This window comes from Tamandua tetradactyla, chromosome 23, assembly GCF_023851605.1.
Source record: "Tamandua tetradactyla isolate mTamTet1 chromosome 23, mTamTet1.pri, whole genome shotgun sequence".
Taxonomy (NCBI): Eukaryota; Metazoa; Chordata; class Mammalia; order Pilosa; family Myrmecophagidae; genus Tamandua; species Tamandua tetradactyla.
Window position 1 is genome coordinate 41174407 of NC_135349.1, and position 27456 is coordinate 41201862.

Below are 27456 nucleotides of genomic sequence, written 5' to 3' on the forward strand. Positions count from 1 at the left end.
TGAGTTCCAAATCTAGTTTAGCCTTTTCCTGGAGGAGTGGCCCCAAGGAATCTGTGAGCCACAGTTTCTTCCTGTTAAAGGGGATGCCAGCCTTTTCTGCAGGTTGTTACTGGGAGTGGGAGGGGCAGTACTTACGTTTGGTCACAGGTTCCAATAAGAGTCTACTACTGACCCCTGCTCCCCATTGGGGAGCTCAGTATTTTTTTTGAAGCTCAGTATGTTGAATGCTGCAAATGTGGCAGGTGGGTGAGTTACTCTGAACTTTTCACTTCCGCACTTAGGATTTTTTCATTAAATCTGATTCCATCAGTTTTTTCCCCTAGTCATGCAGACTTTACATTACTTTAATGTAATTTAAAAATTACTTGATTGCCATCTCAACACTCAGACCCATGTGGAACTCCTGTCGTCCACATCTGCCCAGCGAATTTACATTTTCTCAATTCAGCTCTTCCTCACATCCTGTCACTGGGAATAGATGCTTAAACTGAATGAGAGCCGGCCTCCAGCCAAATTTCATAAGCGTAGCCCTCGTATCTGCCACCCACAACCTAACTTGCATCTAAACAGCTCTTAAACAGCAGCATAATTCATTGTTTATTGAAGCCATTTAGATTCTATCTTGAAACAGCATTTATATCAGGTAGTTCAAGAATAACTGCTGATATGTATTGTGCCCTTAAAATGCTGACTTCTCATTGTTTTTTTTCCCTTGCTTTCGTTATTTTTTTGTTTTGTTCTCTGACGTAGCTCCAGCAGGGCCTGGTACTTAGTAAGACTGAAGAAGCTGGATGGATGAATGAATGTGGGTCTCCAGAATCAGGGCTGGCTTTTAAGATAGATAAAAGTATGGGAGCCCTCCGTGGAGGTGGCAGGCCTTTTTTCAGCTTGTCTAGTGATCGCATGCAAGAAGAATTTACTAACGGCACCTGCTGTGTCTGAATCCACCACTCCTGGAGGGAGGTGGTCTAAGGAGAGACTGCCCTGGGGCCAGAGCTGAACAAGAAGCAAATTCTTTCAAACTGTAGGGACTCTGGAGCCAGCGGAGGCTTGGGCAAGAAGCCGGAATGCAAGAGAGTGGTGACTAGCACTTTCAGAGCCCCTAACTGTATGTCAGACACATTTCTAAGCATCTTACCTGCAGTAACTCAGATAAACCTCTCAACAAGCCTTTGTTAGTGCCTTTTTGCAGATGAGAGCTGTGCAGCACCGAGGCTAAATCACAAAGTCAACTACATAGCTACTAAGTGGCGGAGCCAAGATGCAAGCCAAGTAAGCTGGTTCCTGAGTCTGTTTGTCTCACCACCAGACCAGCCAGCCAGGGCACTCTGATGACTTGCCAAAGGTAGAGCCAGGTTCCAGTCTTTAAAGATGAGTCTGGAGGTGTGTAGGAGAGGAGTGAGAAGCTGGGTAGGAATCAGGGTGGTGACCCAGCACAGGCCCTTTATTTGGGTTGTCCTGTAAGTAGTGGAAACTCTGAGGAAGACCAGGGTAAGTAAGCAGAAGGAGAGATGGCAAGAGGAGACGCCTAATCGCAATACCTTAGGAGCACTGGGCCAATCAGTACAGGCCTGGGGCGTGTGTGTGAGTGTATCTGTCTATCTGTGCACACCCATAAAGCAGCACCTGGTATGTTGTCTAGTGGTTCCGAATCTGGCAGACTTTGTTTTCAACCCGACTCTGCCTCAGACAGACTGTGCAAGCTTGGTTAGTTTGATTGTGATTCATTAATAAACCAATTTTTTTTACATGTCATTTTCAGTATTGTGAGTTAAATTTCACTGACTTTGATAAAGATCCTAATAAAATAGTTTGTTCATTTAAATATTCTAAATGCTCAGAATCAAATTTTGGCTTTTTAAATAAACAGATATTTCTTCATCCATTAATTTGGGGAGATTACAATTGGGAGAATAAGCCTTAAGCATATGATTTTCATGAATTATCTCAACCTTAGAATTTAGATTAAGACCCTGCGCATTTCATGGCATGAGTTTAGCAAGGAAAGATATATTTAACCCTTTCCCAGTTGATTATTTTCAGCTGTGTGTAGAAGGGTCACAGAGGAAATTTAAATGACATCTGTATGGCATTAAAGTGACAATATATAAATGGGCCTTTTAGTTTTGCTATGAAATGCTAGCAGTATTTTACATTGTGTTATACAAATATACTCTGTGAAAGATAAAGAATGGGAAATGATTGCTTTGTACAAATAGTTAGTGGAAGTCCATCTGTGGACCAACTATAGATACTGTAGTCACATTTCCTGTGTGTAAACTCAGGAAATTTATGCAGCATATGCAGACCATAAAAAAGACAAATGAATTTCGCTAATACTATGTGACTCTAATAGCGAGTGAACAAAAAGTCACATATGATGTTGGGGCAGAGATGAAAGTTCTGAGGTCTTTGGTCTTCTCTGTTTATTCTGGTATTTCAGTAACATTTGAAATGTAAAAAGTTAAGTATGAATTATTTTTCTAATCAGAAAAAATAGAAGTTGTAAATAAGGTTCTGATGCCCATCTATTTGACCCTGCTGCCTCATTTAGGCTATTTCCCCTTTCTTGACTTCATTTCACTAACATATTACCTCCATTTTTTTCACTTTTGATCTCTCTTTAATGTGTAGCAATCTGGCACCTACATCCTCTGGTACATCTCTTTTCAAACTTACTTAATGACTCAGTACTGCCAACTTCAATAGCCTATTCCAGGAACAAAAAGACTAGTATGACTTGGGCAGAGTGATTAAAAGAGATGGGAGAAGATGAAAATTGGCAGTGGCAGATCACATAGGGCCTTGTAGGCCAGGGGAAAGGATGTAGAGTTTCTTTTAAGAGTATGGGGAATCATTAAAGCAGTGGGTTACCAGAGCATTTTATAATGCTCCTTTTTTTGCTAATCTGAAATTAAATTACCTAGATAGTATAATCTATGAATTATATGATTGCTATGTTGCTGTGGAATAAACAACCTGAAAACTTCATAGCTTAAAAAAAACATAATTTATTATTTCTCATGATTCTTTGGGTTGACCTTTGGCTCTTCTTTGGTCTCACTTAGGCTCACTCAGGTGGCTGCTTTCAGCTGGTGACTGAGCTGGGCTGGGAGGTCCAAGTTGGCCTGACTCCCCTGTCTGCGGCCTTGGTGCTGGCCACTGTCTGGGGCACTTGGGTTCTCTTCCACCTGGCCTCTCATCCTGCAGGTGGCCAGTTCAGGCTTCTTTACAGCATGTTGGTCCCAGTGTAGCTTTCCAAGAAGCCAGAAGTGTGAGGCCTAGGCTGTGGAACTCCAGAAACATCTTCCCCACACTCCATTGGTCGAGACAACTCGCAAGGCCAGTCCAGAGACTAAGAAACTGGCTCCAGGTTTTGATGGGTGAAAGTGGTGGCAAAGTCACATTACAAAGGGGCATGGACCCAGGTAGGCGTGGTCGATTAGGGGCCATTATCATAACAAACTATTGCTCTGTCTACACAATAATTTTTCCCCAACTCAACATAATTTTCTAACCATAATGTAAAGGAGAAATAAAATGAAAAAAATTTCCAATATGAATAATATGCATTTTTTAAATGCTTAGGTAAAACTATACGAGAAGACATTATGAAGTAGTCCTTTGCTTGCATCTGTATATCCAATGAATGCAACAGATCATGAATGCAACCACCTACAAAGGCAAACTGAGTCACACATGCCGGATCAGTCCCTCAAATACTGTAAGGGATTTTTTCCTTGATGACCTGATTTTCTAAAGTGGCAAAAAACTCAGGTTTTCAATAAGTCATAACATATTTTTTTTCTCTTGATGTACATGATAGTTCCTGAAAAAAATCAATGTACATTAAAACCAGGCAAAAAGACCTTGTGTTTATATATTAAATGGAATTAAGTCGGTTCCAGGCTCAGATAATTATAAACAAATTTTTTGGCACTATCCGGTAGGGTATTTGGAAACAATTAGGATACCAGATAGCTTTTTGTTGTGTAGGACCATCCTGCCCATTGCAGAATATAAAACATATCTGGTTCCTGCCCACTAAATACCAGTAGTTCCTCCTAAACATCATGACAACCCCAAAAATGTCCACAGAATTTAAAAATACCTCTTAGGTGTCAGTATCTCTCCATGAGAACTACCACATTAGAGATTTTTAAGGAAGAGAGGGACCCTATCCGATCAGCAGTTTAAGAAGCAGCTGCAAGGAAAGTCTGCAGTAGGTCAGAATGTGGTAGGAAGACCAGTTAGGAAGGTGGTGTCCATCGTCTAGGTGGCTAGGAATTGTGTGGTGGCAGTGAGGATGAAAAGAGGTGGGTGGATTTCAAAGATGCTTTAAAGTAATTTGAATGAACTCATGTCACTGACCCGCGGTTTTCTCGTCTATAAAACAGGGGCAATAATGTTATCTATCTCACTGGATTGTTCTGAACATCCAGCTAGATTGTATGGCTATGTGCTTAACACAGAACCTAGCACATAGTTAGTTCTCAATAAACAACTGAACTGACTGTTGCCATTATTATTGTCTTTAGGCCCTAGTGTGGACACGTGGAATTACAATAGTTCATTCATAATCCCTGTTAACCTCCCAGTCCAGGCACTTTCCATCACCTGTCGATCTGTCTTCAATTGACTTCTCTTTGATCTACTTATCTGTTCTATATACTTACAACACATGTAACAGGTTGGTATCCAGACTATGAGGAATTCCTTTAAATTAATAAGAAAGCATGACAACGTGGTAGAAAAATGGGCAAAGGATATGATCAGGAAGAGTACCAAAAGGGGCTGCCCAGATAACCAAAAGCAAATCAAAAGATGCTGAGCCTCACTCTTGATGAGGGAAATGCAGAATAAAACCACAATGAGATAATTTCTCATAGATTGGCAAAATGTTTGGCTGTATGCAAAATGGAGATGGAACTGTGGAGAAGAGAATTTCATGCACTAGCGAATAATTAATTGGTGCTACCCTTCTGGAGAAAAGTTTTGGCAGAACCTACTAAAATTGAGAATACACATATCAATTTCTATGATCTAGAAATTTCATGAGTCTTTACCCAGGCTAGAAAAACTAATAATTCTTGTGTACAAACACCTCTGAAGAAGGACATTAAAATGCAACATTACTTGAAATATCAAGAAAATGGAAACAACCTTCAAGTCCATCAACAGGAGGATATATTAATAAATCTTTTCATACAATGTAATATTTTGTAGCTGATAAATTATCCATATGGTTTATAATAATACTGATTAGCTAGCTTAGCCATCTTTCTGTTATTTGGACGAGTTCTACCATCCTTTATTTCACAGTGGCAATTGTAGTAAGATGGTCTTCATGTACCTGGGACCAACTACAAGTAAAGCAGAAAACAATCCTGGGATCTGAGCCAAGCTCATGGGCAATTTACTTGAATGTGCTTGTGATTAATGCAAGGAGAAATATTTGTATTTAAAAACAAACTAGGTGCTACTAAAATCCTAGAGAAGAAATAGAGGACAAAGCTGTGAGACCCAAATTAATCGATTATTGAAATTTCCTGGAGGAGCTTTTGAAAAACAAGAGTTTCCCTAGGTCCTGCCAAAGATACACTGAATCACAATCTCTAAGAAATACAATTTTCGAAAACCTTCCTAGGTGAGTCTAATGCCTAGCCTAGTTAGGAAACCATTCTTTAAAAATGAATAGTGGGGATGTGAGTGTAGTTCAGTGTAGAATTCCCACCTCCATGTGGAGACCCAGGTTCGATTCCCAGCTCATGCACTTCCCAAAAAACCAACCAACCAATAAAAACAAACAAAAATTCAACAAATGGTGCTGCAATAACAGGGAACACACCTGGAAAAAGAATGAATGTGAACCCCGCCATACAGCATACAGAAAAAAAAAAAAAAAAAAGAATAGTGATTCCACATTTTTTAAAGTAACAGAGAGACATTTGGGTGTTGGTTTCCTCCTATTTAAAGATTAGATTTCTAGACTCTAAGAAAGACAAACTGAAACTCAGGTCTGTTGCAATTAAAAGATAAAGCAGCAAATAGGAATTAGAACAAAATGGCTACAGGAAATCAGTCAGGTGACCAAACGATCAGAACCCTAAATGCTCAAGTCCTGTCGAAGAACATATATTTTGTAAAAAATATCTGGGCTTTATATGAGGAGAAAGTCAACTTGGGTCCACCAAACTCATCTTTTATGTCTGTATGGTAATTTGTATTTTACAGATATTTTGATATAAGTTGGTTGATCTTTAAAATAATAAGAGATAGGACAGTTGGTATCCTCCTCATTTTGTGACTCAAGAGTTTGGTCCATAGTTGCAAAGACTTGGAACCAGGGTCCAAACCAGGTCTGCTGATCACTCCTGCCAGCTGCTATGTCTGGGAGATGATGAAGTTAAGAGATGATGTCATACCTCATCTTTTTTTTTTGTATTCTATATGGTAGGGTCACATTTCATTATCTTTCCATGTGAGAATTCCATTATTGCAACACCATTTGTTGAATTTTTGTTTGTTTGTTGTATTTTGTTTGTTTATTTTGCTTGTTTGTTTGTTTTGGGGGAAGTGCATGGACCAGGAATCGAACCCAGGTCTCCTGCATGGCAGGCAAGAATTCTACCATTGAACTATCCTTTTACCCACCCTCATCTTCTTTTAAGGTGACGGGGAAGATGACTGGGAAAAACATTCAGAATAAAATTTAAAGTAAAATTTAAAATGTTAAAAATACAGCTTTAGTAATTAAATGAGGGATTTTATTGATCTGAAAATACATTGAGATGAAGCACTTCATTCTCAAAAGGATTACATAAGATTGATAGTTCTCTATAAATCTGTAGGTTGGAAGGGATATAAAAGGGAACTTAGAATCGAACCTGGGTCTCCAGCATGGCAGGCAAGAATTCTGCCTGCTGAGCCACCATGGCCTGCCCCCAGTGCCCTCTTTAATAGACAAAGTTCCTGAGACTTGGAGGGTTGTATGGTTTGCTCAAGGTTTCTTAGCTGATCTGACCAAATGCTGGAAAAGGATATATTGCCTAACCTAACGGTACTTAATTATGGATTTTGTGAAGAATAATAAACTAGGTTCATGGATTTATATTAGTTCAATGTGTTGCTTTTTTTAAAACCTGAAGTCACTTTTCTTAATGATGAAATATTTTAGAGCCTTTTGAATCAAAGTATTCATTTCTTTCTTAAATTAGACATTTGTACAACTGACATAAAATTGATTCTTGACCTAGAGAACATTCTTCTCCTTTCCATAAAAAATGAAAGTTTTTCCTCCTCTTTTAAAAAAAATCCACATAGCTAGATCTAAAAACAAATTGTTGAGTGAAGACAGCAAGTTACAGGACACACACACAAATACATGTCTTATTCCTAGATACCCATGTGTATAAGTAGATATATAATGATCAAAATGATAATGGTGACCTCTGGGGTGGAAAGTAGGAGGAGAGAGATTGGAACTCGGGATGTGGGACAACAGAAATTAATATTCTATAATGTTTTACTTATTTTATATCACTAAGCTATACAAATATGACAACATGTTAACAGTTGTCCATTGTGGGTGGTGGCTTCATAGTTGTTTGTAATAGTATATTCTTTACTTTCTATAATTCTCCATTGTTCCCCAGAAGGGCTGAGGGATCATTTTAGTTGATTCTAAAGTGGGTCAGACATAGACCCCACAGATGGTCTTCCATTCAAGGTGAGTCCACAGGCTAACAAAGGGGGCAGGAATGCTTTTTACCCCAGGTATGACACCATGATCCTAAAGGGCATATAGCCAAAAATGCTGCCAAAAAGAGAGTTGAGGTAGTCAAGATGCAGGAAAAAAAATGCTTTAAACAGGTTTCCAAACAAGTGGGGGTTGGAGAATGTCCTAGGTGCTGAGGGGTAGAGATAAACCTGTTCCAGAACCAGAGAAATGGGAAAGGTGGAGCAGTAGGATGTACTGGATAAGCAAGGACAGCAGAACTAATTCATTAAATAAGGACCCTATTAAGAAACATTTTTAAACAAGTTCATTGGCTTATAATTTACATACCATAAAATCCACTCATTTTGAATGGAGCAAATTTACAGAGTTGTACAATCATCAGCACAATATGATTTTAGAACGTTTCCATCATTTCAAAAAGAACCTTCATGCCCATTTGCAGTCACTCCTCATTCCCACTCCAAGCCCCAGGCTACCATTAATCTAATTTCTATATCTACAGATTTATATTTTCTGGATATTTATATAAATAGAATCATATCTGTCTTCATTCACTTAGTGTGATATTTTTGAGATTCGTTCACTTAGTTTAATGCTTTTGAGGTCCAACATATTTAGGAACAGTCAACTAATCTCATTAGAATCATTAACTTAACAAAAAGATCCTAAGGTATCAAATACAGGGCTGCCCAGAGCCTTTCCTTTTAGAAGCATTTGAATCGCTGTATGCAACGGTGATATTTTGTCCATCTTTATTTAGCCGATTCATGCATTGGATTCTCAGTGCCATCTTGAGCATTGGAAATAGAGCCATTAGTGCCTTTGATCTAATCAGATTAGAGGATCAACTTCAGAAACTCTGAAACCAAGTCAGAAAACTCAGACTTAAATTCTGTTCCTCTAGAACCACTCTCAATACCCAAAATGGCACTTCGTTCCTTTTTATTGCTGAATAATATTCCATTGTGTGGACATACCGCAGTTTTGTTTTGTTTTGTTTTGTTTTTTTCCACTTTGGGAATACTGTTAAGAACATTCATGTGCAGGTCTTTGTGTGAACATATGTTTTCATTTATCCTGGGTAGATGACTAGTGGAAGTAACTGGCTTTTTACCTGAAAAATGTCCTGTTACAAGTTATTTGCCTGTGGTGAAGCCTCCTGTAGGTCAGAGTTGAGTTCAGTCAACACCCCCCCACCCCCCCTTTATGTTTGATTACAGATCAGGACATTTAAAGGAGTCCAGACAGCAGATCCCAATTTCACATTTTGGAATTTAGCGCATAAATATGAATGATGGCTCTAAGTGAAGACTATTGCTTAATTACCACAACCATTACCAAACAGTAACCATCTAAGTGAGTGTCAGGAGGTAGACCCATTCATCAATGGCCAATGATATTTTTATAACGGTCATTTGTAGGGTCCTCCTCTTATGCCAGGCCCTTTCTCACACATGTGAGCTCAATTAATCATCACAACAACCCTGTGAAAGGTGGCTTTATCCTCCCCATTTTGTGGATGAGGAACTTGAGGCCCAGAGTTCCCAAGTTCACATGGCCACTAAGAGGATGTGCCAGGGTTTGAACCCAGAAGTCTGGCTCCAGAATTTTGCACTCATTTCTACTGTTTCATGGTGAGGAAGTCGTGAGTACTGAAAATACTTCCCTTTGCAACTCTTGAAATTGTTCTCAGATCCAGTTTGTAAGCTGTACAAGAAAACCTTATTATAACTTTAGAGTCATGCTTCTTTCCTTTTTCTTTTTATCAAAAGCAGCATTGATGGAGCTGAAGGGATACAGATTGTGCAACAGGATTGAATATAAAAACTCAGAAATGGACAGCACAATATTACCCAACTGTAACACAATTGTGTTAAAACACTGAATGAAACTGAATGTGAGAATGATAGAGGGAAGAGGGCTGGGGGCACAAATGAAATCAGAAAGAAAGATGATGACAAAGATTGAGATGGTATAATCTAGGATTGTCTAGAGTGTATAATGACAGTGACTAAATGTACAAATTTTAAAAATGTTTTTGCATGAGGAAGAACAAAGGAATGTCATTACTGCAGGGTGCTGAAAATAGATGGTAATTAATATTTTAAAATTTCAACTTATGTGTAGGACTAAAGCAAAAAATGTTTATTTGGTACAAGATTTATATTTCAACTAGTGCATTTCCTAATATAACTTATGTAGATAGCATGGTTGAATAACATAAGTACATGGAACCTTGGGTAAGACATGAGATTTTGTTGGTTTGTCCAGCTAGATGCCCCAGTGAATCCCAGAGTGATTTGATCAGTAAGCGGAAAAGTATATGCAAAGTCCTCTTTGGGGAATGGTGAGAATGAGGGAGAACTCAACTTCCCCAAGTTGAATTCTTGTTATTCTCACAAGCAGTGTGGGCAACCAAAGCTATAGGCTGAGCCCCCAGTCTTGGGGGTTGTTCATATGAAACTTAACCCCACAGGGGATAGGTCAAGCCTACTTAAAATTAGGCCTAAGGGTCACGCCCAAGAGAACCTCTTTTGTTGCTCAGATGTGGCCTCTCTCTCCAGCCAACACAGCAAGCAAACTCACCACCCTCCCCCTGTCTACGTGGGACATGACTCCCAGGGGTGTGGATCTTCCTGGCAATGTGGGACAGAAATCCCAGAATGAGCTGAGACCCAGCATCGAGGGATTGAGAAAACCTTCTTGACCAAAAGGGGGAAGAGTGAAATGAGACAAAGTGTCAATGGCTGAGAGATTCCAAACAGAGTTGAGAGGTTATCCTGGAGGTTATTCTTACGCATTAAGTAGATAACACCTTGTTAACCAAGATGTAATGGAGAGGCTGGAGGGAATTGCCTGAAAATGTAGAGTTGTGTTCCAGTAGCCATGTTTCTTGATGATGATTGAATAATGATATAGCTTTCACAATGTGACTGTGTGATTGTGAAAACCTTGTGTCTGATGCTCCTTTTATGTACCTTGTCAACAGATGAGTAGAACATATGGAATAAAAATAAATAATAGGGGGAACAAGTGTTAAAATAAATTTAGTTTGAAATACTAGTGATCAATGAAAGGGAGGGGTAAGGGGTATGGTATGTAAATTTTTTTTTCTGTTTTTTATTTTTCTGTTGTCTTTTTATTTCTTTTTCTGAATTGATGCAAATGTTCTGGGAAATGATCATGATGATGAATATGCAACTATGTGATGATATTGTGAATTGCTGAGTGTATGTGTTGGGAATGTTTGTGTTTCTTTCTTGTAATTTTTTTTAATAAAAAAAAAAAAGCAGCATTGAAAACGTCATTCCCCAAACTTGGCTAGGAGTTGCTTTTTGTTTCTAAAAATCAAAGTCATACTCAAAGAACAAGGGTTTAAAAAAAAAATCAACAAGCTCTGACCTGAAAGTGAACTCATAGCTTACAAAATAAAGGTCAGTAGCTTTGTGGCAGGATTTTCCTTCACTGGCCTGAGGCTTTGTCCTCTTGCTTTTGTGAGCATGGTTTGTGCCAGATGGCTGGTCTCTACTGACCACTGAATAAGGGGGACACTACCATTTGGCTTTAAATTACATTTTAAGTATTATAAACTGCATCAGTTAGCTTTTACTGTATAATAAACCACCTCAAAAGTTTGTAATTTAAGAGTGAAAAACAACTCAAGTGTCCATCTACAGATGAATGGATTAACAAAAAATGTGGTATATACACACAATGGAATATTATTCAGCCACAAATAGGAATGAACTTCTATTACGTACAACAAAAACGTATGTATATGTATATCATATACATACTTGAAGACATTATGTTTAATGAAATAAGCCAGACACAAAAAGACAAATACTGTATGATCCTGCTAATATGAAATACCTAGAAGAAGCAAATTCATAAAGAAAGATAGTAGACTGTATGTTACCAGGAGCCAGGGAATGAGGAGAAAGGGGAGTTAATGGTATAGAATTTCTGTTTGAGATTATTTAAAAGTTTGGGTAATGGATATAGGTGATGGTAGCACAATATTGCTAATATAATTAATACCACTGAATTGTGCACTTGAAAGTGGTTAAAACAGCAAATTTTAGGTTGTATATATGTTAGTACAGTAGAGGGTTTTTTTAAAAGTGGATTTAAACAAAAACTGCTTCTTTAGCTCACGATCCTATAAGTCAGCAATTTGAGCTGGGCTCAGCTGGGAGGTTCTTCTGGCACTGACATATTATCTCACATGGCTGTGGTCAGCTGGCAGGTAGGCTGGGTGCCAAATGGATCATCTCTGAATGACTTGGTCTCTCATCCTTCATCAGATTAACCCTGGTTTGTTCATAGGGTGGCTGGGCAGAGGTCAGGTGGAAGACTTTCAAGGCCTCTTGAGAGTAAGGCTCAGAACTGGCACAGTCTCCTTCCATAAATTGTTTTGGCCAAAGCAAGTAAAAAAAACCCAGTTCCCAGATTCAAGGTATGGGGAAATAGACTCCACCTCTTGATGGGATGTGCTGTAAAGTCACATTGCAAAGGGTCTGAATACATGGAAGGGTGGAGAATGGCAGCCATTTTCACAGTTTACCTCACACACTATTTTAGAAATTAAATGTGGATTTTGGCAGCAGATGGTAGGTTTGGCATCTGGCTCTATCTAGCCTGGTAGCTTCAGGGAAATTACTTAATTTGCCTGGAACTCCCTCTTCTACTCAATTGTAAACCACAGGCAGCATTCTTGAGAGGATTAAATGAGGCTGGTTGTGAAGGGGCTAGCTCTGAGGTCAGACTGTCTGGGTTCAAATTCTTCTTCCATTTGCTAGTAAGTGACTTTGGACAAGGTATTTAGCCTCTCTGAGCCTCTGCTTTCTTTTTCTTTGTTAAAAAATATTTGTATTAGATATCTTAACGCACCATACAATCCATCCAAAGTTTACAATTAGTGGCTCACTATATCATCACATGGTTGTGTATTCATCACCATGATCATTTTTAGAACATTTACATCACTCCAGAAAAAGACATAAAAATAAAAAGAAAAACCCCATGGCTACTGGTATTGCATTCTACCCCCATTTTTCCTACCCCTTATCTTCCCTCCATTATTTGTTTGTGTGTGTGTGTGTGTGTGGGGGGGGGGGTTGTCGTTATTTTTTTACTCATCTGTCCATACCCTGGATAAAGAGAGCATCAGCCACAAGGTTTTCACAATCACGCCATCACAGTGTAAAAGCTATATAGTTACACAATCATCTTCAAGAATCAGACTCTTGGAATACGGTTTAACAGTTTCATGTATTCTAGCTATTTGAATACACTAAAAACTAAAAATGGATATCTATATAATGCATATGAATAACCTCCAAAATCACCTCTAGACTCTAGATCTGAAATCTCTCAGCTACTAAACTTTATTTTGTCTCATTTCTTTCTTCATCTTTTTGGTCAAGAAGGCTTTCTTAATCCCAAGATGCCCAGTCCTGGATCAATCCCAAGAGTCATGTCCCGTGTTGCCAGGGAGATTTACACCTCTAGGAGTCATGTCCCATGTAGGAGAGGAGGACAGAGAGTTCACCTGGCCAGTTGGCTTAGAGGGAGAAGCCTCTGTTTTCTAATCTGCAAAATGCGAATAATAACAATTTAATAATATGTTAGGGCTAATAATAATATGAAGTTGTTGTGAGGATAAATTAGTTAAGTAAAACTTAAAGGAGTGCCTTGCACATAAAAAGCCCTCAATCCATGTTTGCTGTTATGATTAGAAAATAGCAAGTCTGGAAAAAGGAACGTTGTTCCCCACAGCCCATTCTGGGTGACCAATTGTTGCCTGAATGGATGAAGGATGGTATCACTGTTACTACTTTCTGGATTTTACAGGTGACCATAAGGATGGACTTTCCTGATCATTTAAAAAATACTAGCACTTTCAAAAAATCATATATATGCAAAAATCAAAGCATAAACCTTAGAAATGATGATAAGCTTAGAACCTGAGAAATCAACATGGAGAGAGCTACATAGTTTACAGAGCTGCTAGAATCAAAGCTTATGACAACGACAAAAAAGCCAGAAAGTCTCCCTGACTTCTTTTGAGAATTTCTGTCTAAAGAATGGAGGCCGTTTTTAAATAGAAATGAAAATAACATCTAATGGATTCTTTTTTGAAAAAGAACATATCTTAAATCACGTCTACCTTCTTGGTTGTTTACAGTACTGCATTTCTCTCAGTACCTTTTAGGATCAGGAAAAACATAGTTCCAGATCCAAAAGATGTTTAAACTATTAACCCCTATGTTAGTTTGAAGCTGTTATGTACCCCAGAAAAGGCAATGTTCTTTTAGTCCATTCCTATGGATGCAGAGCTGTTGTGGGTGGGACCTTTTGGTTAGGTTATTACAGTTGGGATATGACCCAGCGCATTCAAGATAGGTTGTAATCCTTTTACTGGAGTCCTTAATGAGAGGATAATGGATACACAGAAAGAGCCCAGAGTGGAGGAGCTGAGAGAGGAAACCACTAAAACCAGAAGCTGAAAGCAACAAAATGTGGGAGAGAAGGACCAGCAGAGGTGGGTCATATGCCAGATGCCCTCCATGTCCCAGATGCCGGCAGCCTGACTTTAGAGAAGGTATCATCCTCTTGATGCAATAATTTGGACATTTTCATGGTGTTAAAGAACTGTAAAATTTGTAAGCTAATAAATCCTTATTGTAAAAGCCAACCTATTTCTCATATATTGCATTCTGACAGATTTAGCAAACCAAAACAACCCCTTAGAATAATGTTATCTGGGAAATAGAGATGAGAGGGAAAATAAAGGTTTCTTGAAAACAAACCTCCATTTCAGAAGTCAAGTACTATGGATTTGCTGTACTTCCCCTTGAAGGACCTGCCACCTGTTTTTGCAAATGAGAAAAGCACCCATGCCCATTCCTTTGCATATTGTCCTTGGCTGCTTTTAAGCTACAAAGGCAGAATTGAGTAGTTACAGAAACTGTATGGCCTACAAGCACAAATTATTTACTCTCTGGCCCTTTGAAGCCCTGGAGCCATGCTGACCTGAGTTTCGGGCTGAGTCTCACCTCCTCCTGGATTTGTGATCTTGGACCGTGCTAGCTTTGCACCTTGTAACCTTGTAAGCCTCAGTTTTCTCTGTAAAATAGAAATATAATAGTAATTGCTCTGTAAGGTGTTAGTCCTGATTAAATGAGAGGATGCCTTTAAAGTGCTTAGCTCAGTGGCTGGCACAGCTGCTATGAAATGCAGCAATAAAATAAGAACAAAATTCTTCCTGAAATAAAAGATTGAACGTGAGGGTAGTGGAAAGAGGAGTGTTTTTTTGTTTGTTTGTTTGTTTGTTTTATTAATTAAAAAAAATTAACTAACACAACATTTAGAAATCATTCCATTCTACATATGCAATCAGTAATTCTTAATATCATCACATAGATGTATGATCATCATTTCCTAGTACATTTGCGTCGATTTAGAAAAAGAAATAGCAAGACAACAGAAAAAGAAATAAAATGATAATATAGAGAAAAAATAAAAATAAAAAATATATATAAAAAAACAAAACAAAACAAACAAAAAAACTATAGCTCAGATGCAGCTTCATTCAGTGTTTTAACATAATTACATTACAATTAGGTAGTATTGTGCTGTCCATTTTTGAGTTTTTGTATCCAGTCCTGTTGCACAGTCTGTATCCCTTCAACTCCAATTACCCATTATCTTACCCTATTTCTAACTCCTGATGGTCTCTGTTACCAATGACATATTCCAAGTTTATTCTCTAATGTCGGTTCACATCAGTGGTACCATACAGTATTTGTCCTTTAGTTTTTGGCTAGTCTCACTCAGCAGAATGTTCTCTAGGTCCATCCATGTTATTACATGCTTCATAAGTTTATTCTGTCTTAAAGCTGCATAATATTCCATCGTATGTATATACCACAGTTTGTTTAGCCACTCGTCTGTTGATGGACATTTTGGCTGTTTCCATCTCTTTGCAATTGTAAATAATGCTGCTATAAACATTGGTGTGCAAATGTCCGTTTGTGTCTTTGCCCTTAAGTCCTTTGAGTAGATACCTAGCAATGGTATTGCTGGGTCGTATGGCAATTCTATATTCAGTTTTTTGAGGAACCGCCAAACTGCCTTCCACAGTGGTTGCACCATTTAACATTCCCGCCAACAGTGGATAAGTGTACCTCTTTCTCCGCATCCTCTCCAGCACTTGTCATTTTTTGTTTTGTTGATAATGGCCATTCTGGTGGGTGTGAGATGATATCTCATTGTGGTTTTGATTTGCATTTCTCTAATGGCCAGGGACATTGAGCATCTCTTCATGTGCCTTTTGGCCATTTGTATTTCCTCTTCTGAGAAGTGTCTGTTCAAGTCTTTTTCCCATTTTGTAATTGGATTGGCTGTCTTTTTGTCATTGAGCTGAACAATCTCTTTATAAATTCTGGATACTAGACATTTATCTGATATGTCATTTCCAAATATTGTCTCCCATTGTGTAGGCTGTCTTTCTACTTTCTTTCTTTTTTTTTTTTTTATTAACGGAAAAAAAAAAGTTAACACAACATTTAGAAATCATACCATTCTACATATGCAATCAGTAATTCTTAACATCATCACATAGATGCATGATCATCGTTTCTTAGTACATTTGCATCGGTTTAGAGGAACTAGCAACGCAACAGAAAAAGATATAGAATGTTAATATAGAGAAAAGAAATAAAAGTAGTAATAATAGTAAAAAGACAAAAAACAAACAAACAAAAAAAAGAAAACAAAAAACAAACAAACAAAAAAACCCTATAGCCCAGATGCAGCTTCATTCAGTGTTTTAACATGATTACTTTACAATTAGGTATTATTGTGCTGTCCATTTTTGAGTTTTTGTATCCAGTCCTGTTGCACAGTCTGTATCCCTTCAGCTCCAATTACCCATTATCTTACCCTGTTTCTAACTCCTGCTGGACTCTTTTACCAATGACATATTTCAAGTTTATTCTCTAATGTCCGTTCACATCAGTGGGACCATACAGTATTTGTCCCTTAGTTTTTGGCTGGACTCACTCAGCATAATATTCTCTAGGTCCATCCATGTTATTACATGCTTCATAAGTTTATCTTGTCTTAAAGCTGCATAATATTCCATCGTATGTATATACCACAGTTTGTTTAGCCATTCTTCTGTTGATGGACATTTTGGCTGTTTCCATGTCTTTGCAATTGTAAATAACGCTGCTATAAACATTGGTGTGCAAATGTCCGTTTGTGTCTTTGCCCTTAAGTCCTTTGAGTAGATACCTAGCAATGGTATTGCTGGGTCGTATGGCAATTCTATATTCAGCTTTTTGAGGAACCGCCAAACTGCCTTCCACAGTGGTTGCACCATTTGACATTCCCACCCTTTCTACTTTCTTGATGAAGTTGTTTGATGCACAAAAGTGTTTAATTTTGAGGAGCTCCCATTTATTTATTTCCTTCTTTAGTGCTTTTGCTTTAGGTTTAAGGTCCATAAAACCGCCTCCAATTGTAAGATTCATAAGATATCTTCCTACATTTTCCTCTAACTGTTTTATGGTCTTAGACCTAATGTTTAGATCTTTGATCCATTTTGAGTTAACTTTTGTATAGGGTGTGAGAGATGGGTCTTCTTTCATTCTTTTGCATATGGATATCCAGTTCTCTAGGCACCATTTATTGAAGAGACTGTTCTGTCCCAGGTGAGTTGGCTTGACTGCTTTATCAAAGATCAAATGTCCATAGATGAGAGGGTCTATATCTGAGCACTCTATTCGATTCCATTGGTCGATATATCTATCTTTATGCCAATACCATGCTGTTTTGACCACTGTGGCTTCATAATATGCCTTAAAGTCCGGCAGCGTGAGACCTCCAGCTTCGTTTTTTTTCCTCAAAGGAGGAGTGTTTTATAAGCTCAAAGGGAACCTTAAAAACTGAAGCCCATCACTTGAGGTCATCTGCATGATACTTACAGTACTTTTGAACACAACTAGAAAAGTAATTCATCATACAAAGTGTAACAGAACAGAAGGATCTATTGCTTATGAGCATGTTAGAATCCCAAAGGCTATTTGTAAGTCACTTGTGAGTTCAGAGTGTCACTCTGCAGGGAGCCAGTGTGGATAAGTATCTCAATTTCATCCTCACACCTTCTCTTATTTCATCCTTTCCACTTAACAGATGAGAAAACTGAGACTCAGAAGCTGTATTTGTTGGTGACATTGCTTCTGACGCTTCTGTTTTCTTTTCAACTCTGTTGAAAGGTGTACCAATCAGATTAGTATCTGTTTTCTTCTTTTTATCACCAATATATTTTTAGTAAGACATTATTTTAAACAGCACTATTCTAGTTTGCAAGCTGCCGGAATGCGAATGGCTTTTTAAAAAGGGGAATTAATTAAGTTGCAAATTTACAGTTCTAAGACTATGAAAATGTCCAAATTAAGACAAGGCTATGAAAATGTCCAATTAAGGCATCCAGAGAAAGATACCTTGGTTCAAGAAGGCCGAAAACGTTCAGGGTTTTTCTGTCAGCTGGAAAAGTAAATTTCAAAGTCTGCTAGCTTCTCTCCAGGAATCTTCAACAGCCTCCCTGGGACTCTCTCCATTCTGTTGGCTCTGTTGGTTTTAGTGGCTCTCATGGCCCTGAAGCTTTTTCCAAAATGGTCCCCTCTTAAAGGACTCCAGTATGCAACCCGACCTTGAATGGGTAGAGACACATCTCCATGGAAACCATCTCATCAAAAGTTAATGCCACATTTGGGTGGGCCACATCTCCATAGAAACAATAAAAAAAGGTCTGATCCAGCAGTACTGAATGAGGATTACAGGACATGGCTTTTCTGGGGTACACAATAGATTCACACCATCAAAAGCACATACATACACCCCTGCACACACACCATAGAACACGGTGCAAATCTAAGACCCAAAGATGTGGTTTTTGTTTTAAACTTCACAATGTTTTTTTTTGTTGTTGTTTTTAACTTTGGAGAAAGTTGCAAAAATAGTACAGATAGGTTCCAGGTACCTGTCACCCATTTTTCTCCCAATTATATATAACCGAAGTACAATATCAAAACCAGGAAATTGATATCAGTGTGATCCAGACATAGGGTTCTTTCTTTAAATAGAGCAATTTTACATAAAAATCCAGACTCCCATCTTCTCTTGGAAAAAAAAATACCTGGCAATCCGGACCCAGGTTTCTAGGATGTTAACAGGTGAAGGTGAGACGCTGCTGCCCCCTGCAGGTGGGACTGTCCCTCCCACTCCAGCTGGCTACAGTGTTCACCTGACCCGGACCCCTCATTTAAGTTTCGACGTCCCCCTGTGGCATTTGCATTTGTAATTCAGTGGCCCTTTACTGTCCCCATATCTACATTAACACCGTCTTGATAGCCAGTATAGATAACCTTTGACTTGTCGCTTTCTTCTTAACTATATAGTGGGAAATTTAAAAGCTTCTAAGAAGAAGGATTTCTGTAGCAGAAGCTAATATTTATTGTCCTCTTGGAAAGATTATTTTATTCATATTACTTTAGCTCAAATGGACCTGAAAACAGCTTTTGTTCACCATTTACATTAGAGTTAGCACTATTTTAAATTCCTCTTTTCTGATTAAATTTACCTGAGAAGCCAGGTTAGGGTTTTGCACTGAGTTAGGAATGGGCTGCTGGAGGGCAGTATGTGAGGAGGAGGTGGTCTGAGACTGGCCACGGGGTGGGGGGGGTTGAAGGGTGGGAGATAAGACTCAGAAATCTGGAGAGCTGGGACAGAGTACTGTGATAAAAGTATAAGAGCTGGAGCAAGACAGTTGGAACTTGAATTTCCTCTCCAACTCTTGCTGGCTCTAGGTCCCTGGGAAGATTTCTTAAACTCTATGAGACTCAGTTTTCTCATCTGTTAAATGGGGAGGGTGATAATGAAGTACCCACCCCGTGGGAGCTACTGCGAGGAGTGAATGAGATGGCCTGTGTAAGCACTTAGCACATGCGCGTGCTCAGTAACTGATTGCCATTATTATCAATATTTGGGAGGTGGGGACAGAGGAGAGAGGTACGTGCCAGCATGTGAAAGGCAAGAAGGAGGAGAGATAAGTCAACAGTGAGAGAAATAATACATCTACTTTTAGGCAGGAACGGGGATATGATTCAGGACAGACAAATCATCAGAGGCTATGCCAGAAGCTTCCTTTTGCACAGGATCTGATGTGCCTTCTCCAAGCAGAGGGCAGGTCTTGAAGGGAATTCTCCAGACCCTTTGGTCTCTTGGAGGCCTGCCTGTGGAGCTAGGTTTGCCAAAAAACAAAAACAAAAATTTGATCTGAAAAAGGAGCTTTTGTGGAAATAGAGTTTTCATCAGGAAGACTTGCCTGCTTCTAACTTCTGATTCCCCTATGACAGTACAGTGACAGCTGCCCTCCTAGGTGTCCCACTGGCCAAAGCCTAGGTGGGCTAGAAGGGGGAAAAGGTTTGGGGGAAGGAAATCAGCTGAGCAATCGTTAAATTAGACCATCCAGGTGGTGATAGTAGCACAACATTGTAAACCTATTTAATGCCACTAAACAGTATACTGAAAAATGGTTAAATGACAAATTTGTGTTATATATGTGTGATAGCAATAAAAGACCTTCAACATTCTTCTTACTGAAGGTTCATAAAAAGGCTATGATACAATTCCTGTTCTACTACCTACTGGATTGTATTCCTCTGGAGCAAATTAAGTTTGAGATATGTAAATATCATCATAAAGTTTAAACATTACCGTTGGGTCGGTGTTCTTAAGTGATCCCCTGATATCCGGCCTTGCCTTTGGATTAGCGTAATTGGAACCCAAGAGATGAGAAGTTAATTAGAGCTTCATTGAGCTGCCGTGTTAAACAGAGCTGGTTTAGCGGCTGTTTTGTAAACCTCACTTGGAAATTCTTTTGGATGCATCTCTGAAAGCATTTTGGGACTCAGAGAGAAGCTAACGATTTTTATGGTAAACACTTTTTTGATAAAATTCCTCTATTAGCAGTAAAAAGTAATGCAAAGTCAAATGAGTTTATTTCAGCTGCATGCGCTAAGGGGGCAGAGCTAACTTCCTGTATTTACTGGAGTTAACTCTTTGAGGGCAGGTCCTGCAAATGACAGAAAACTCCACTTGAACTGATGTAAGCAGAAAAGAGAATGTTTCTTGGTTCCATAGATGAGAGACCTTGGGGACATCTTCTGCTGCAGTTTAATCTGAGGGCTCGGTTGATGCTGTCCTAACCTGGTTCTCCATCTCTTCATTCTATTTCCTCGGGGTTGACTCCATCCTCAAAAAGGTGGCCCTGCAACCTGTCCCCCCGCCCCCACACAATATCAGTATCTTGTCCCCAGCCTATATCCCATAATGTTCAAGCAAAGAAGAAAGAAAGTCTCTTCCCCGAGTTTCCCTCTAATTGGGCCAACTCAGGCCAGTTACCTATTTTTGATTCAAATCTTGGGACTAGGGGTTTTCCATGGGCTGTTTGGCCAGCGAAGGAGCCCCACTCAAAGCACATAGCTGGAGAGTTAGGGAAAAGTGGATCCGCAAAAGGGACTTAGGCTGCTGTTATCAAAAGAAGGTGGAAGCGATGCTGTGTAGCTCTCTTGGTTAGAGTTCATTATGTGGAAGATAATAGACAATTGGGGCTTAGTCATAAGATAGATTTACTGGTTCAGAAAGCTAAATGGTTTTGAGATAGAAAGTGAAGGCTTCAGGATTGGTTTGAATCAGGAGCTCTGTGATGTAGGGAGCTGGAGATGGGGTTAATCTTTTCCACCCATCTCAGCTACTCCCCACTTTGGGGGTTTAGGGGGTTGTTTGCTGGACATTGAGTAACCACAGAGGGGCCATGTCTCATTCATTCCCTTACCTCTAGGGTTAGCCCAGGACTTGGCACATTGTAGGTTTTCAGTAAATATTTGCTGAACAGGATCAAACTGGAATGGGACACCTTGTTTAATTTCAAAAGAAATCAGAAGAGTTTTACGCATGAGTAAAATGGTGACTGGAACTAAACCTTATCTCAGCCTTAAATGTGGAGTCTGGATAGAGGCAGTTAAGACTTTCCACTTATTTTCCTATCCTATTCCGTACAATATAAAATTTTCCCTTTTGGCTTTTGGTTACTCAAATTCCATTACAATGAAGAGTATTGTAAACAATTCTTGGTTTCAGGAAACTTTCTAACTCCTGACAAGTCCCTTGATGAGCTCATAATGCTAAAATGTGCTACTATGAATCATTAGTAAAACAAAATTTTTTTTCTTTTTACATTCTTTGCCCATCTAGTACTCATTTATTATTGTTTTTTTTTTCTTTTCTTTTAAACCAAATACCTAAATATCTATTTAATAGTACTAGGGCGCTGGTAAGTAATGGAAGAAAATCCATTTCATGGCCTTGACCAATAAGGGAAATGAGAAATACCTTTGACTTTAATTTGAAAAAAAAAATTGTAAGGAGTGGAAAAAATAGATTCTGGCAGGAAAGGTGTGGTAAAATTATTTTAGCATTACTCCTTTTAATCAAGGTCACTTTTAGAAGCCGCTGTGTGCAAATCTTAGTCATTGTTTTGTGTTAATAATACATGTTTTGAACTTCTTTTGCGAAGTAATGTTTTTCTCTAATGAAAGTCTAACAGTGAAAAAAATGTGAACACCTGTTTGAATACTGTGAGAGATGTTTTGGTATCTGGTTCTGGTCCAAGTGTTTGATCATTTTTAGGATCATAGTTACTGATCAGTTTTGTCATGTCTGGGGATTCTCAGGGGGCTGAAAGTAATACCTTATCTTGGGAAGGAGTTGGTGATATTTTAAATGTGAGCCGGGCTCAGAGCCCTTAACTGCAGCACCTTGCTTTGTCCCTGTCCCCATTACCGTAGTCACAAGTGACTGAACTAGGAATAAATGCCAGGCCCTTTGCGCAGCCACTGTAGGATGGCAAGTGGCTGTGAAATGGTCTGGCTCTGCCCAACAGGCCTGCTCTCTCGTGTATCTTCGCAGCCCTATCAGATTCTCCCTTCCAGGGAGTTGAGCTGCCAGACTACATAGAAGTGACATAGTTGGTGGTACGGACAGAATGAGAGAGACACCCAGAGACAGGTGAATGAGAGAGACACCCAGAGACAGGTGGAAAACTTCAAAAGCCGAGAGAAGAGAGAAAATGAGTGAAAGAGCAGCAGAAGAAGATGTAGCAAATACAGAAAGAAGGTGCTGCCAAGGAGCTAAGTTCCATATAGGACTAAACTAGAACTTTCGTTAGGACACCAGAGCTACTGATGGGCAACTGGGGCCTCTCTTGTGCCCAGAACAGCTCTGAACACTAATCCAAGGCTTTCATGAGACCTGGCTCTGCAGCAGTGGATGGTTTCTTGTTCTCCTTATCACCCCATCTACCTTTACAGTCACCCCCTGGAGTAGAATATATTATTGTTCAAAAATATTTTTGGCCTTTCTCTGAGAGAGGCTTGGTCATGTGACTCTGGGTGAATGGGTGAGACATAAGTCATTGCTAAACATATAGAATCAAAGCATGGTTTGCCATATTCTTTTCCCTCTGCCAGGAGGGAATATTTCAGATACACACTGCTCTGTCAGCCTGGGCCCCAGAGTCAAAACAACCTGGAGCAGAGCCAAGGCTGATTGAAATGTTCATATAAACTGGATGAGAAATAAATCATAGATGGTATAAGCTACTGAGATTTGGGAGCTGTTTGTTATTGCAGCAAAATCTAACCTAACCTAACTTACACAGCCTCAGTGATAGTGGTAAACTGAGCATGTTTCTATTCATTGCAAATCCAAAGAATCTCAGCCAACACAATATCACAGCCAACCACACTGTACTCACAACACTGCAAGAGCATTTGCTTCTGACTTTTCTTTTTGGGGTGGAATTAGATTAGTCAACTGATACAGATGCAACTACTTTCAAATGCTAGTTCTTTCTCTTCCCAGTCTTCAGTCCTCCAATCTGCCACCGTATTTGTTCCAACCTAAAAATTAATTTTTAATTAATTTCTGCTCTTTCTGTCTTTGAGATTTGGATCTTTCATGGTGGTGTTCTCCCTAGCCCCAAATTCTCTTATAAAAATATTTCAAACAAATAGAAGATGTGAAAGAATTTCAGAGTGAATTCACCACCTAAATTCTACAATGCACATTTTGCTTGCTTTATTTTATCACCTACCTGTCATCAATCCTTCCCTCCATCCATCCATCTTATTTGTGGCTGCATTTCAAAGCAAGTTGCAGACACATGATGACATGATGATGTTCTCATTTCTCGATCCTTGGTCTATTTCTTTTAATGTCAGTTTAAAAATTTTTTTTTGCCTTTTAATCTTGTTTGAGATTGCCTGAGCTGTGTCCTCTGCTCTCCCAAAGTTGTGCATTTTTGCTTGTTAGGAAGTATGAACTCAGTCAATTTGTCCACATTACATAACCCCCTACCCAGGGGGTCCACACTCTCTTCATCTCACTCTTTAATTTTTTTTCTCTCCATTACTTCCTCTCTTATCTCTTCACTCACCACAACTTTTCATTTGCTTTTCCTTCTCTCTTTCAGTTCCCCAGCAGATAATTTTTAAACTAAACTAGAGCTGAACAATATCCCCCACTGTTCTGCATGTCTGAGTATGCACAGCACGTCCACACTTGCCTAGGACAGAAGGAAAACACAATTTCTTCCATTTTATTTCTTTGCATCAAAAGTGATTAAATCTGTCTGCATGACCTTCATACATGAGACTATTTGGCTATTTTTAAAGTTGATTTAATAGAGTAAGTTGAGTTGCATTCCCTTCATAGAAGAAATCTTTACCACCAAACAGTGCAGTAAATGCCAAGGGAACAATGCATCTTTTGTAGGACAAGAGAGGGACACTGCTATCCTACAATTGCCAGATTGTTTAAGTTATTGTACAGCCACTCATGCTAGTTACATATTTGCATTGCTGCACAAGTATTTTCTTATTTTGGTTAAAGATGGCTTTTGAAGGGGAAGCCAACCTTACAATGAAGACTTGGAAGACCCCATTCCACGGTCTAGTACATTTCATTTTATTACCCTGGCCAGCCGTGCATAATTTTTTTTAATAAAATGTTTTCAGCAATGAGCTAAAAACCTGCATGTAAGCTCCAGCAACTCAGGCATCACCCTATTTTATTTACAAACAGCTGCAGGGAAGCTTTCCACGAACAATCTTAAGTAACACTTCCCTTTTTGGTGAGGATCAATTTCACTACAATCTTTACTTCAAACTCATTTTAGACTCTAAAGGAGAGTTGGCTATTTCAAAATGAAAGGGTAAAAAACAAAAGGGAAAAATTTTCATAATAAACCATTGCAGGGAAAGAAAGTGCAGGGAAATTGTCCAGAATGATGTTAGCAATTCCCAGTTTTACATGCCAGAATCTTTGTGCACTGAGTTCTTTCCTGCTTTTGACGCTTGAGGGTTGAATAGTGAATTAATTCATTCATTTTCTCAGTGTTCATTGATCACCTCCTCTGCACAAGCACTCAGTGGAGCACTGAGAATATGAAGGAAAAAAAGAGTGTGCTCTCATCTCAGAGTTTGTCCTTTGGTTGGGAAGATAGACATGTGGGTGACAATTATGTTACAGTCTGAGGTGCTGTGCAGAGGGATACACAGAGAATCAGGGAGAGAGCCTTCCCGAAACTGATAAGGGTGAAAACACTTAGGAAGGCTTCTTGGAGGCATCTTCCAAGGCAAATGGGAGTTAGCCAATTAAAGAAGAAAGGAATAGTAGTTAAAACTCTATTATGAGCAATAAACAAACCGACTCTAACTAGTTTAAGCCAAAAAGGGAAGATATTGGCTTCTATATCTGAAAAGTCCAGAGGATTCTGGCTTTAGTCAGAGTTGGATCCAGGGGCTAATACAATGTCATTAGGAATCTGCCATTGGTAGTTTTCCCGATACCCATCTCCATCTTCCTTGCTAATAGAACCCCAAATTTATTGCTCTCATTAGAGCTGCTGTATCCTTCAGGAGTGGCTGGACTCTTCTCCTGCCCTGGGAGGTGATCCATGATTGGTTTAATTTAAACTGGGCCTGTACTGCATTTTGAGTCAATGAGCCTTGAAGAGAATTCTGCTGGGGAACTTCTGGGAAGGTTTTCCTTGTTCCTAACTGGACAAAGCACTTGCTCTGTAAGCCACCATTCTTCTCATTTGGGAAAACCCTGTAAGGTGGTTGTCATGAGGATTAAATGAGAAGATGCATATAGAAGTACCTAGTGATACAGGGCCTAATAGAGTAGTTAGTATCTAGCTAGTGTGGTTCTAAAGTCATTTATTATTGTTGTTATTATGCTAAAACAAAAAAAAAAAAGGGGGTGAGTGGGCTTATTGACCCATGTAACTGAGGACTCCAGCTGGGGCAGCTGACTCAGGCATGGCTGGGACTTGAGGCATCAGAACATTGTCTTGCTCTCTATCTCTCAGCTTTGCTTTTGGGCAGCCTTCCAGTAAGAAACTGGAAGCCCACTCAAGAAGGGCTGATTGAGAAGATTTTACTGATGCAATTATTTGCAAAGGTGTGAGCAGGGTTAAGGGAAACCCGCAAGAAATGAAGCACCCAGAGTTTGTAATAGCTGGAAAACCATTCCCTCTCCTTGGCCTGAAGGAACAAAGGAAGAGAGCAGTTTCCAGATTTAGTAAGAGCAGTAGCTGTAGGAGAGGGAGCCAGACAGGGGTGGATGTTTTGGTAGATGCACGTGTAGGTACTGCCGACTCATTACCCAACAGGGAGGAAGCCAGGGGAATACATACCCCACCTTTCTCCCCACTTCCTCCCACCCTCCATCTCCTGCTGTTGTCTCCCATTGTCTGGCTTGAGCTAAATAGTAAGGAAGCTTGTTGATGCTAATGATAAAATAAGCCTTCTGTGGCACACAGCAGGGTAGAAAAAAATAGATCTGATGGGGCAAGCGAGAATTTCAGCATGCTCTGCCTTTGTTCTTGGGAAGGATCTTTCCACATGCATCCAGGACCTCTAGACTTAGTCAGTGCTTAGCCCCTACTTTCTCGAAAAGCGGAGCAGGGACTCACTATCTCCCAATTTCCAAAGAAATTCTCTAAAAGGAGTTGATGATTTCTATTTGGGGTATAAGAAAAGACTTTATGTGGAAATAGGAGACTCTACCCCATTCCTGTTTGCAGCATGCCTTCTTCTCCATTATTCCATGGCTTGTATCCCCCTTTTGGCTTATAGGCTATCTATCCTCAGAACTGCATTCAATTGCATGTAATGAAAAACTCAAGAACAGTGGTAATAAACCAAATAAACCAAAAATAAACCAAGTTTAATTTTCCTCACATAACATGATGACCAGATTAGGGCAGGCCCAGGGCAGTCCTGTGGCTTGAGGAGTCATCAAAGGCTCAGGCTCCCTCTTCCCGCCTGCTCCACTGTCCTTAGCATGAGGCTTTTGTATTCATGTCCAAAAGATGCTGCTCCACTTCCAGCCTGTGCCCCAGAATGGAAAAGTAGAGGGAAGGTTCATGGAAGAAAGGGCAGCTCCTATATTGGGAAAGAAATCCCTGGAACACATCCATTTCTATCCCAGTGGGCAGAGCTGTGTCACATGGCTACTCCTCACTGCATGGAAGGCTGGGAAATGTAGTTCTTTTTTGGCGAGGCAAATTAGCC

The 27456-nt window shown here is 39.4% G+C and overlaps 1 protein-coding gene across 8 annotated transcripts in view; it reads left to right on the forward strand.

The window, feature by feature from the left end:
* The window catches only part of IQCK (IQ motif containing K), a 135670-nt gene that overhangs the window by 16774 nt on the left and 91440 nt on the right, over positions 1-27456 (forward strand). The window lies entirely within an intron of this gene.